Genomic DNA, 13,283 nt, shown 5'->3' with positions numbered 1-13,283 from the left:
AGATAGAACTCCGTCATTCTTCCCCTATTCCCCAAGTTCTTACAACTCAGACCTGTTGGCCTAAGACACTCCAGGGAGTTGCCACTGTATAACATGGGCAAAATGAGGTTCCCAAGTGATCCCTCTTTCCATCACCAATGGATGTTAGGGGAGGGATAGAGTGCAACTGAGGAGTCACCAGCTAGGCTGCTAGTATTAGGCTGTAATGGGGAACTGAGGATGGAGCAGAAAGAAAGAAATAAGGGCTCTTGACATTGAGGACGTGATTCATTTCCCCATAGGGAAGTCATTATAAATGGTGGCTAAGTTTTATCAGGTACTTATATGTATAGTACACATGTCTTCATGTATAATTTTATGTTAATGTATATAATTTTATGCATGCAGGCACACAGATACATGCCTTTATAGCTTTCTTCTTCAGAAATAGTTACAGATTCAGGAGGACTTTGATTTTTACATCATATTTTAAATGACAAGTTTAACAAACAAGTGTTCCAAGGAGGGAATCTCTATTTACAATCACCGGGACTTAGTATTTAGAACTTAATAGTCACTGTATTTTAAGAAGCCCTGAGCATACAGAAAACAGCTCAATCAGTTGCTAAATATTTGCATTATTTAAAATCTGTACTTACTTGCAAAGATGAATCATGGTATGGGATTCGTATTTTACTTAGTTTTTGGATAATCGATCCAGAGTCCAGAAACTGCGTGTATGTGCTCCTATTCTTAGCAAAAACCACAGAGACAGAGTAGCTGCAGAAGAAAATGCTAATGGCATTGACAAGGGTATTATGGGATAATGTGGGGTTCTAGCTGAGTGCTAGGGACTTCATTATTTTAAAATTGTATTTTATTGTTGGGGCTAATGTATCAAGGGGTTACAGTTACATTCATCAGGTAGTGGCTGCATTACTTCTCACACATTGACACCCCTTCTCATATTTTTGTCCCCCTTTCCCTCCCCCCCCCGACCCAGGGACTTCATTTTTTGAGAACAACTTGTGAATCTGTTTTATGTGATTCTATTTTAGTCACTCCCATTTCAGGATGTTCCAGCCACAGCCACTGCAGTTGGATTGATATTTCTTTCTCTTGTCTTTGTATATTACCTCAGTTCACCAAGGAGACTTTGATACACAGCCATACTATATTTCCTTTACACATCAGATAGAGTGCCTTGCTTGTGGTTTATTTTATTTTATTGTCGGGGCAATGTATAGAGGAGTCACAGTTACATTCATCAGGTAGTAGGGGCATTACTTCTTGCACATTGATACCCTTTCTCATGTTTTTGTCCTCATTTCCCTCCCCTGACCCTCTCCCAATCATCTTGTTTTCCCCTCTTCCCATTCCTATTTCAAATAAACAAATAAACATACATACAATATACCAGATACAGTAACCACACGAGATTACCCATTAGGGGAAAAAGAGAAAAGAAATAACATAGTACATTAAGAACAACTATCACAAAGATAAAACTCTTGTTTCCATAGCCTAGAGCTCATTTTGTTTCATCTCATTCTATATGACTTTATGTGCATAGCCTTTGAGCTATTGTGATCCTCTGCTAGGACTCCTAGATGGTCAAAAGTCAAAGTCGGGCAGCATACAGTCTGGCTTCTGCTTGCTGGAGACTTGTCATTGCTTTTTTCCAGAGTAACTTTGTAAGAACCACATCACAATGTTACTACTGCTGTACCTCACTAGCAAAATCCAGTTCCAGAATCTTTATGTATATAGCTCAGGTCTGAGGGTGGAGATTTGAAGCCAGTCTGGGCAGAAACATTTGAGAGATTCTTAGTGTTCAATTCAGCCAGCAAAAGCCAGAGTGGAGCTGTGGCTTGAATGGTAGAGCACCAGTCTTGACTAAAAAAGCTCAGAAAACAGTGCCCAGACTCTGATTGACTTCAAGTCTCAGTGTCAGCATTGCTTGTGACTTTTTTTTTAATTTAATTTTATTGTAAGTTACATATATAAGGTAGTGAGTACATTTCTTCTCAAACCTTGTTGCTGTGACTTTTGTCTCAAAATGCACATAGAAGTATCTCAGAGTGATAGAATGAAAACACAACTAGGGTTTGGATCAGGAGAGGAGAGGGAAGAGCCCTGAGTTCTACTTGGGTGATTCCTTCCCCTATGTCTCCCTGGGTAGAGAAGCCTTAGGAGGGAAAGGGAAGGCAGATAAACCACTTGAGCCACAGTGCCACTTCCAATACCTTAGATTGTGTTTCTTCTTCTTCACCTATATCCATAATTCAAAGGTCTGATCTTTTGATGGAGTCTAAGAGGTCTTGTAAGTGCTCTTGCTAACCAATCCTTATTTATTTTCAACCTCTGATACTTTGTTTTCAAGTCCTTGGTATTTATTGATTACAATTTTGATTGAGTTTTTAAAACAATTTTGGCTATTGACCTCTTTATTTCCAGTATTTCAGTTTTTTCAAGATCTTTGTATCTTGATTTTTCTTTCACATCTTGCAATGCATTCTTTATTTCATTCAGTTAGTTTTATTCTCTAGTTGCTTACTTATATTCTCTTGTTGGAATCCTCATTTATTCAGCTGTTTAAATGTTATCTTCTTTTTTCATTGACCATTCGTGTCGTATTATTGAAATTGTTTGAGCATTCTTCCTCTGTATATTGTTCATGTCCTTTATTATTGAGCTGTTACCTGTAATCCTAGCTATGTGGAGATTGGGAATATGGAAGTTTGAGGCTAGCCCAGGGGAAAAAGTAACAAGCCCTTCATTTCAATAACCAACTCAGTAATGACTGCGTGCATCTGTAATGTCAGGTACTGGGATGCTTAGATAGAGAGATCATAGTCAGAGACCAGAACTGAGCAAAACCACTAGACTAGACCTCATAAGAAAATAAGGGAAACAAAAAGGTTTGAGTGGTGGAGTACTTGTCTAGCAAGCATGAAGCCCTGGGTTCAAATCTCAGTATCACTGGTGGTGGAGAGCACTGAGGCATTGAGATATAAGAAACGATTAGGCCAAAGTCTAAGTGGAAGCTAGAGTGATGAGAAGAAGGACTGAAGGGCACTTGCCAGTGAACTTGAGCTTCTGCTTGAGCATGCCTGTAAGACATGAGAGACTCAACACCGTTGCTTCAGGAATAAGCCAATGCACCTTCACAAATGTCTTTGAAGATGCCTTTATTCTATTATGAAAAATCAGCATTTCTTTGAATGAATTTATAGCACCTTAGATACTAGTGTAAGAAGGAACGATTACGACGGACAAATTTGCAATATATCAGATACTTTGGATACTAGAAGACATGCACATAATTTAATTACATGCTACTAAATGCAACTACTATATAAATTTTCTCAATTCCCAGTTTTGTCTGAAACAAATATAAAGTGGCATGACATAGAGCTCAAGAGGAAAGAAAATAACTCATCAGTGACAGAGAAATGCTTCTCAGGACAGAGCAGCTTTTCAACACAAATCCTCACTCTTCGGCAGATTTTTGCTAGGCTCTTTTCCAAATTAGCCCACTAAATCAGTTTTATTATTTTTTGGTGAAGAGAGATGCAACAATAACCACTTTTATTCACCTACAGAAGCACATTCTAGAAACATGGCAGTGAGTGCTTAGAAACAAAGGTCTTTTCATGCTAAGTTTTGCCTTCTACAGAGTCCATAAGCAGGTGCTCCAGAAAAACAGAAAAGTCCAAAAATGTTCAGAAATATACAACTTCAGCCCATTTATTTCTTCTGGAACTTCTGGGTTATGGTGGATGCCTGCTTCATAACTTGAGGCATGAAGCAATTTGGCTTATAATCTAGTTATGACTCCTCTCTAGTTACAGAATTCTTGACCAGAAATTGCCATCAGGCATGTCAAATTTTGGGTTTTGAAGCCATACTCAAAGATTGCTTGGTAAAATACACTGGAGTAAAGTTGGGTTTTGCTTCTCTTTTAATGCTCTGATACATAGAAATACCAAACATAATTTCAAGTATATCTAACTCTGCACTGAGGCAAGTGCCATGTCTTCACAGTATGAGAAAAGGTACTTCGTCTGTTTCCCCCTATGAGAGAATCATCAGGTTTTTCAGTGGTCAGGAGATAAAGGGTAAGAACAAATAGAAACCATAATCTTAAGAAAGTTGGTTAGCTAATTGATTGGTTGGCTTAAAATAGACTGGAAAAAAAAGCAAGTTCTCAAAAGTATTTGTTCCAAAGGATTCAGTAAAGAAGGTTGATTCTTTTTGTCAAGTGAGGAGGGTGCTCTAGCTTTTTTACTTCTACATTCACAGCCACACTCAAGATATGTATTGAGTCTGCTTGAAGAGTGTGGAGAGGAAGGAGGGAGGAATACAAAGATGGTGGAGACAGTGAATTTGTTCAAAGTGCATGGTGTGCTTATTTGGAAATGCCACAATGAATGAAGGAAATACCACCTTGGCCACAATGAATGAAGGAAATACCACCTTGGACTCCAAACGTATGTTAATTAAAAATAAACGTTTTGGGGCAGGGAGTTTGGCCTAGTGGTTACAGTGCTTGCCTAGCATGCACGAAGACTCGGGTTCAATTCCTTGGTACCACATACGTACAAAAAAAAAGCCGGAAGTGGTGCTTGAGGCTCAAGTGGTAGAGCTCTAGCCTTGAGAAAGCCCAAGGACAGTGCTCAGGCCCTGAGCTCAAGCCCAGGACTGGCAAAAAAAATAAACGTTTTAAGGAATATGTATTGGACCCCAATTCTCAGAGATATTTTGTGGTAGGTTTGTTTTTCAAAAGCCATGTCATCAATTTGCTTCTTTGAATTTCCTACATTCTTTACCTGAAATGTTCAGGGCAGAGGATGTTTCTAAACGGGGGAGGCAGGAAGGAAAAAAAAAGAAGAAAGCACTTCTCTGTAGGTGATCTTACTGGTCACTTCCAGGGAGCATAGCCACCATGCTTTTTGGGGCACATGGCCCTCAGGAATGTGAGCAGCAGAGGAAAGGCTTCAACCTTCCTAGGTGTCCAAGAGGCAGGCTTCCAGGAAAAGGAGAATTGTGAAGACAGGTGCTACTCACACAATCACAGGAGGGGGCTGAAGGATGGAACATGTAGACAGGATTGCTCAGCTAACCCTGGCCTTATCACAGCCACCGCATGCAGATCCTCCTGAGTTCAAGGAGTATTGGCTGGCATAACTGAATCCCTCATTGTGTAACATAAAGATGCCATTCTACCTATCATCAAGAAGCTAATGAACGGTAGGACCCATCGTTGCACTGTTGTACAGAATTGACAAGAACAACAGCTAGAAACCTGTTTTTCTATTCCAGGCATCTGAAATATTTCTTGTACTATGGACTATTGGTAAAGTTTTGAAGTCAAAGAAAGGAGCTCTTCCTCCAGATTGTAATACTCATCTTACATTGAAGGCATTTTTGTGATCTCCAAGAGGCAGGCCTGCTTGCTTCTGGCCCTTTTCCTCTTAGTTTCAGTGTCATCCCCTGGAAATGACTTTGTAATGGGTTGCCTGGTTGTCTTTGCTGTTATGAACATGACCCTCAGACTAACCACTCAATACTGAGCTTCAAGACACAGAGCAAGAAGTGAGTGGTGCCAATTCAGGGAAACTTTTCTCTGAAGCAGGCCAGCCTCCCTGCCACAACTTGCTTGATGCTGGATCCCCCAGAAGCCTCTTTTGATGACCCAGGTTCCTTCCTGTGCAACAGGCTGTTTCCACACCTATGACCCGGGGCCAAACAAGAGTTCACGTGTGGCCGTTAGGCCTGTGGGAAGTCAAGTAGCCACCTTGCTTTTTCTTATTGTTTCCTAATGGTCATGATTCCTGGCAACTGAAAAGGGCTTCCAGGGACAGGACTTACGATAGGGCGGAAGAGGGAGGAGAGGAAAGTGATGCAAAGATTGCTGACAGGATGGAAAAGGCTGCCCAGAGGTCCCTGAATCAGCGGGAGGGCACCTTCCTTCCCGTCCCTCTCTAGGCCCCAGTGCTGGGGTCAGCAGTTCATGCATAAGAAATCAGGATTCTTTGGAGCAATTCATGCTGCCAAATCCACACTGACAGCCTAGGCCAAACACCCTTCTCAATTTGAAGGTCATTTGCTCTGCGTCAAGCACACTTGACAATTTCTCAAAGGGAAATGCAGAAATGAGTCAACTTGCCTTGAACTAACACTATTTGGAACATACCTTTTGATGATATCTATACACATTAGTGTGCCTGCGATAAACCATGACATGTGGATTATATACTTCTCAGCTTACAGTCTACAAGAGGTTTGGGAATGAAAATGATTTCCCTATAACATATAGTCTCAATAACTGAACAAGATCAAAGGCAATGTGTGTATGGGCTGTGTGTGTAACCTGTACCTCGAGTAACTGAGACTTGGACACAAAGCTCCAGTTGTTCTAATAGTCACAATCGTTAAGGGAAAAGGCATGGGTTCATGCTGTGGGTCGTATATAAGTAAAGAAGTATCAACACTGTGGGTTCATACAAGACAGCAACTAGACATGTCTTTTTCAGGTAAGAGGAAAGTGAGTTTTCCCTGTTATTTCTGTTGTGAGCCAAGGGGATGTCATTGGGAGGGAAATTTAACTTGTGGTGGTGTTAGCAGCTTTGTTTGAGGGACGAGGCAAAGTCAGCCTTTTATGGTCCTCTTCAATCGCTCCATGGGTGAACGTGGTATATGAGCAGATTTGCCACATTCACTGGATTCTCAAATAATCAAGCTCCTTAACTATCATTTTCAGTGGAACTCCAATTAGATGGCTAAGATATGTAGCAGGGCAAGATCTTCACAGTTCAGCAGTCTATTGATTCCCCAGCACAGGCTTTCTGGAAAGACAACAGGGATGGCTGTGATCTCAGCATCCTCACAGGAGCTCAAAGCTCTACTAGGGACTCCTTGAAGATGCTCCTGACACCAAGTCACCTGGTGGCCTTGAATGTGGCCCAGTAGAAGCGTGTGTAGTTAGCTTGGAAACCTACCGATAACTCAATTCAGAAATAGACTTCTGCCAGCATCTGTGCCTCTCCCTTCCTTCTTGGTATGTGTAATTCTGGGGAAAAGGCATAGCTGTAGTTATGTGCAGCAAAAGCCCCTCAGGTTCTGCCTTATCTTTCCTTTTCCCCCACTAGCCCCCATCTCCCTTTTTTGTTCTATCTTTTCAGTCTTTAGCACTTGTTAAAACATGTTTTGTGTTTGCCTCTGTGCTTGTTTCTTTGGATTCCTGGATGAGGAGGCAAGCTTCTTGAGGGCATTTGATGGAGACTGTGGAACTCAAATTTTGGAGTTGCTTGCCTGGCTCAATATGTAAGTATTTTGTTCTATGATGTGATACTACCAATGATACACTAGTTTACCGGAGACCCAAACCAGTGGGGCTACCCAATTTTGGTCTAGACCTCAAAACTATGAACCAAAATGAACCTTTTCTCTATGAAAGTAAATTGCCCCACTAATTTAGTTCCAGTATCATGAAGCTGACACACACACTGTGATGCTTACAGGTAAGAGGTGGGTTCTGTGTAGTTTTTATATTAATATCAAAGGAAACATCAAATGTTCTCACTGCAAAATGGTAAGACTTGAAAACAATGGATAGATTAATCAGTTGGTTTAATCATTTCCCATAGTATTTAAAAAATTATAACATCATTCTGACTCATAATTATATATAATTATAATATGTCCATATATATAAAATACAACATTGAAATAAAGAATTAAAAATAACACTATGGATCAAGATTAGGAGAATGAAGTTTCTTTCAATTCATCCACATGAATGATATTGTTTGTGGAAATTCTATATGCTTTGATTATATGTCCTTCTTATACTTATTAACCAGGAGAGATTTATAAACTTGAAATTTATATGCTTGAATTTTGAGGAGGAAGGATCTGAGATTGACTGATAATATATAATCATGGATGTTGGCAGAAAATTCATCAGGAATATTAGTCTTGGAGGTACATGGCAGGTTCTATGCCACAGACACAAAAGAGGAATAAAATCTAGTTTTTCAAGCTAGTTAAGATCCACACCCTGGTGTAAATTTAATAAGTACCTATGGAATGCTTGATAAAGGCTAGGCTTTATTCTATGTCATTTGTATTAAGTCATACAACTTTACAATAAGCCTATGATGTTAGCACTCCTGTTTGGTAGATGATAAACTGTAACAGAGAGAGAGAGAGAGAGAGAGAGAGAGAGAGAGAGAGAGAGAGAGAGAGAGAGAAGAGAGAGAGAGAGAGAGAGAGAGAGAGAGAGAGAGAGAGAGAGAGAGAGAGATGGAGGGAGGGAGGGAGGGAGGGAGAGAGAGAAAAAGTTTACCTCAGTTTCCATAGCTCCGAGGTGGCACAGCTAGGATTCAAACCTAGAGATCTGTCTACTCAGTGTAAATCAGGCTTTCACATACTATTTCCTTCTTGTCACTATGTTGGCTGTCTCCTAATTAAGTTCTTTATGTTCGTGGTTATCTGGTTCAGTCTGGAAGTCAGGATAGCACACAGTACTGGGGGAGCCAAATTCTTTCAACAATTCAGGAAGCCATAAAAGTGAAGGGAAATGTGTTGTTGTAGTCAAATTCAGGTTCTCTGGGACTGTTCTGCTTTTTTAAAAATTTTGTCGGTTGTTGAATCCCCCCCACATTTATCTCTGCTCTCTGGTTGGTATGGATGAGTCCCCAGTTTTTCCTCTACTTAAAAACTTCTGGATGTGAAGTTAGTAAACAGTTTGGTGAGTGACCATGTGTCAAGGAAGTGGAAACAGCTGGTTCTGGGGAGGTACAGCCTAGCCAAGTGCTGTTTGTACTCAGGGGAGTCATCGGCAAAGCTGCAACCCCAGCCTGGAGTGTCCCTTTCACTCGTGTGGGATCCATTTCCTCCCCCTCCTCCTTTCAGCTTCTCCTTCTCCAAACTACCTTCTTCTTTCTCCTCCTTCCTAAAGGGCTGGTGGTGGTGGCTGTCACCATCACTGACCTCAAAAACCTTTTAAGACACAGTAGAAGCAATGGGCTCTGTCACTCAGGGAGTCTGGAGCCAGAACAACAGTGGCAGGAAGGCCAGGGGTATGGGAGTGCCACCTGCCGCATGAGGGCAGGACAGGGGTGATGAGGAACATTCAGCAGGGCGGCACTCACGGGGTGGCGTGGGATTATAATATCAGCATGACGGTGTGTGAGGGAGGTATTCCCCCCCCCCCCCCCCGAGCACTCATGTATGGAGGGCTCGGTGTCCTTTGTAGCAGTGCTCAGGAATGGAGCTTTGGGGAAGTGAGGAGATCCTGAGGGTTCTGACTTCACCAGTGGATTAATTCTGTGATAGATTCCTAAGAAGATGGTGTTACTGGGAGGTGGTGGCAAGTAGGAGGTGGGGTGTAGTAGGGTAAGTAGGTCACTATGGGCATAACCTGGATAGAGCCATCTTGTTCTTGACCTCGATCTCTCCTCTCTGGGCTTCCTGGTTGCCATGAGGTGAGCAGCTTTGCTCAACCACACACTCCCGTGATGCTCTGCTTCAACACAGGCCCAGAAACAGGAGAGCCAGACAATTATGGTTTTTTTTAATAAATCAACCAAAAATAAAAATTTCCTTATTTAAATGGTTCCCTCTACCTCAGGTACTTTGTAACAAGAGATATCAAGCTTAGAGACCTGTGGAACCCAGCTTATTGATTCTCTTCTCATTAGCAATAAGAGCAATAGTAACAACACAATGCACTTACTGCATTCCAGTAATAGTTGAATTTCTTTACATACTGTTTTACCCTTCTCCTCTTTCTTACAGCCCTTTGAAGTATATATGTACGGATGGATTATCACTATTATTTTTTTTGCCAGTCCTGGGGCTTGAACTCAGGGCCTATGCATTGTCCTTGGGCTTTCTCAAGGATAGAGCTCCACCACAGCACAACTTCCAGCTTTTTCTACATATGTGATACCGAGGAATCGAACCCTGGTCTTTGTCCATGCCAGGCAAGCACTCGACCACTGGGCCAAAATCCTGGCCCATCACTATTATTTATCTTTGTTTTACGATTTACTACTATTGCTTGTCTATTGTACTAATGGATAAAGAGAGGTTAGATAACTTCCCAAATGAAAGTAAGTGATGGATTTGGGCCTCACACAAAGGCAGAGAGTGCAGAGTTTAGGCTGAACTCATTCTTATGCCTCATAATACCATCAAAGACATCATTCACTTGACCAACTGGTATGTTTTCCCTGTACTACTGCATGTGTGTGACATGTTCAAGTAAAGTTGCACAGCAGAAATCTTATGCACTCTAATTCTTCCAACAACGTCATCATGATCATGTGCCTGATACAGGCCTCAGTTCGTGAATACATGTGTGTTTCCTTGGGGGGAGGTCTGCTAACTTGAGTTGACCAATAATACGGAAGCACAACTTATCTAATCACTTATCCATTTACTAACATGTCAGACCAAGGGGAGGAAAATCTTAGTCTAGTTGAGCAGGTCATTAATCAGTCATCACATATAACCACATGGTGTGAGAAGATAAACCCCCAGTGAAGGATGCTTCAGGAATCTCTCCCACTCCTCTGGTAGGACACAGAAGAGGTTGGAGGGGAGACGGTGGGGTGTCTTCAAGACAAGGAAGCATTCATATCTCATCTTGGAGGAATGAACAGAGTTGAGTCAGTAAATATAAGGTGCATTTCTCCCCTCAGATGGAACATTCGTTGTCCTTGGGGGCACACATTGACTTGTTTGTGCTTCTGACACAATCTCCCCCAATATAGCCAATGAGAAGTGTAGGAGGAAGCATTGTGCAATGCCTTTCACTGTGGGCTAATGAAAAAATTCCTGGTTCTGCCTGGTACAGGTGAATGTCGAAGCCTTAATCCTTAGGTCCTCAGGTAATTTAGGTCACAGCAAGGTCCTCAGGGTAGGCCCTGCATTCACCATGACTGGGGCCCCTATACAAGTAGGCAATTAGAACACAGACACACAGAGGGAGACCATGTGAGGCTGCAGGAAGAAGATAACTGTCTGCCAGCTGAGGGGAGAGTCCTCAGAATGACACTCACCCTCCAATACCTTGATCTTGGACTTCAGGCCTCCAAAAATGTGAGTCCCTATTGTTTAAATCACCCAGACTGTGGCATTGGTTACAGCATCTCTTGGTACTGAAGGCTGCCTTACCTCCCTAGCTGAGTGGAATGAAAATGCCCTTTGTGGGTTGGATGTCCAGGAAGAAATTTCTGCCTGCAAGCACTGTGGTTGGCAACTAGTGGGGGAAGGGGGAGGAAATAACACCCAAATTTCTTATCTTAAGAAGCTGGGGTGACCCAAATCTTCACCCTTAAGAAGGATTATTGGTCTCTCTGGTTTCCTGGCTCCACGAGGCCTCCCAAATGCTACATGGTGCTTATTTTGGGCCAGAGTCCTAACAAGAAGAAATTGCAAAAAATGCATAGGCACAGTGCAAATGGGATGCCTTTTGTCAAAGACTTCCAAAATCTTCTCTGTACTATAAGCAGAATTTGGCTGCTGAACTTTCATACCACATTCTGTCTCATTCTTTCCAAATGAGACTGCAATTTATTTATGGAAGGCTGATGAATAGACACTTGTAATCTTGGAAATTTTCCAGAGTAATGTTTTTGAGGTAATCCTTGAGCAAATTGAACGAGTAAGTCAAGATGGGTATTTTCTAAAACAGTAAAAGAGAAAACTGTGCTAGATTTTCTAGCACCATTTCTAGCCTAGCATGATCTACAAATTAAGTGGAAACCCCCACTTAACTTGTTCCCCAATTATTTCTAGTAATAAAAATTAAGTAGATGGGCTAATGCTGCTTATTAACTAGAAATTCCCTGTAATTGCAGCAGCAATGATATAATTTATCTCTCAAACAAGGACTTTTTATAATTAAAAGAAGACACAACTAGAAATTATGCCTGGAAAAAATCAGAATCCAAGGTTATTCTTAGTAAACATGTAATCATTGCATTACACAAACACATGTGTTAGCACGACTTACAGTTGCACAGAGTACCTTCCACATGCATTGTTTCATTCCGTGTTAAATCTTAAAAACCACAAGCACATTTCGTTTTCTTCAGACAAAGGTATTTGGGTAGGCACAAAATATCACACATTTTCAGTATCTTCTAATGCTTTGCCATGTGACAACTGCAAGTTTGGGTACCACATCTGGATTACCACATCCACTGAGTGGAAATATTTGCTAGTTTTTGAAAAATAGTAGAATATAGTAGCAAGAGCCATAGGCCAGGAATTAGAAGTTGGAAATTTAATCTCCAGTTCTGCCAGCTATTTGAAGTTCTTTTCTATAAAATGTGGCAGTTGGCCGTCATGGTTTCTGAGCTCAGTCATGGCTCTAACATATCTGTGCAGGAACAGCTAGGGGCAGCTGTTGGCTTAGAGGGAGTTGTCCTGAAATTGCATTTACAGAACTTGTCCTAAGACTGGGGAAATATCAACTGTCCATGGTTAAAATTCAGTGCAGGAGTATGGGTAGAAGATGCGTGGGCTAAAGTACATGTGAAGGGCCATGCCCAGAATCTAGCTTAAGTGACATGAAAATAGGATTGAACAGGAGTAAGCTGAGGGATAGAAAATGAAAGAGAAGGCCGAGAGTTTGGCCTAGTGGTAGAGTGCTTGCCTAGCATGCACAAAGACCCGGGTTAGATTCCTCGGTACCACATGCATAGAAAAAAGCTGGAAGTGGTGCTGAGGCTCAAGTGGTAGAGCTCTAGCCTTGAGAAAGTCCAAGGACAGGGCTCAGGCCCTGAGCTCAAGCCCAGGACTGGCAAAAAAAAAAAAAGAAAGAAAATGAAAGAGAAATGTTGACTACAAGATTGAATGGGTCTGAAATGTTGAAAATAGAAGTTTAATTTATGGTGAGAGAAAATCTACTAGTGGTTGTTTAGGATGGGAAGGTTGGGGGAATTCAGTGGAGCATAGAAGACATTCTGGAAGTGATGAAAAAGAGCTACATGATTATGGATTGTTTCTGGGCTATATTCATCAAAATGTGCAAATAAAACAGTTATACTGTGTTATAAGTGAACTGTTCCTCAATAAACTCTGTGTGTGTGTGTGTGTGTGTGTGTGTGTGTGTGTGTGTGCGCGTGCGTGCGTGCGTGCTGATACCGGGGTTTGAACACAAGGTCTGAACTCCATCCCTGAGCTTTGTGCTCAAGGCCAGCACTCTACCAATTGAGCCATATCCCCATTCTGAGTTTTCTGGTGGTTAATTGCACACAAGAGTCTCACCAACGTTCCTCTCC

The sequence above is a fragment of the Megascapheus bottae genome, chromosome 8, assembly GCF_031878675.1.
Source record: "Megascapheus bottae isolate mThoBot1 chromosome 8, mThoBot2.hap1, whole genome shotgun sequence".
Classification (NCBI taxonomy): Eukaryota; Metazoa; Chordata; class Mammalia; order Rodentia; family Geomyidae; genus Megascapheus; species Megascapheus bottae.
Note: the sequence above shows the minus strand (reverse complement) of the source record.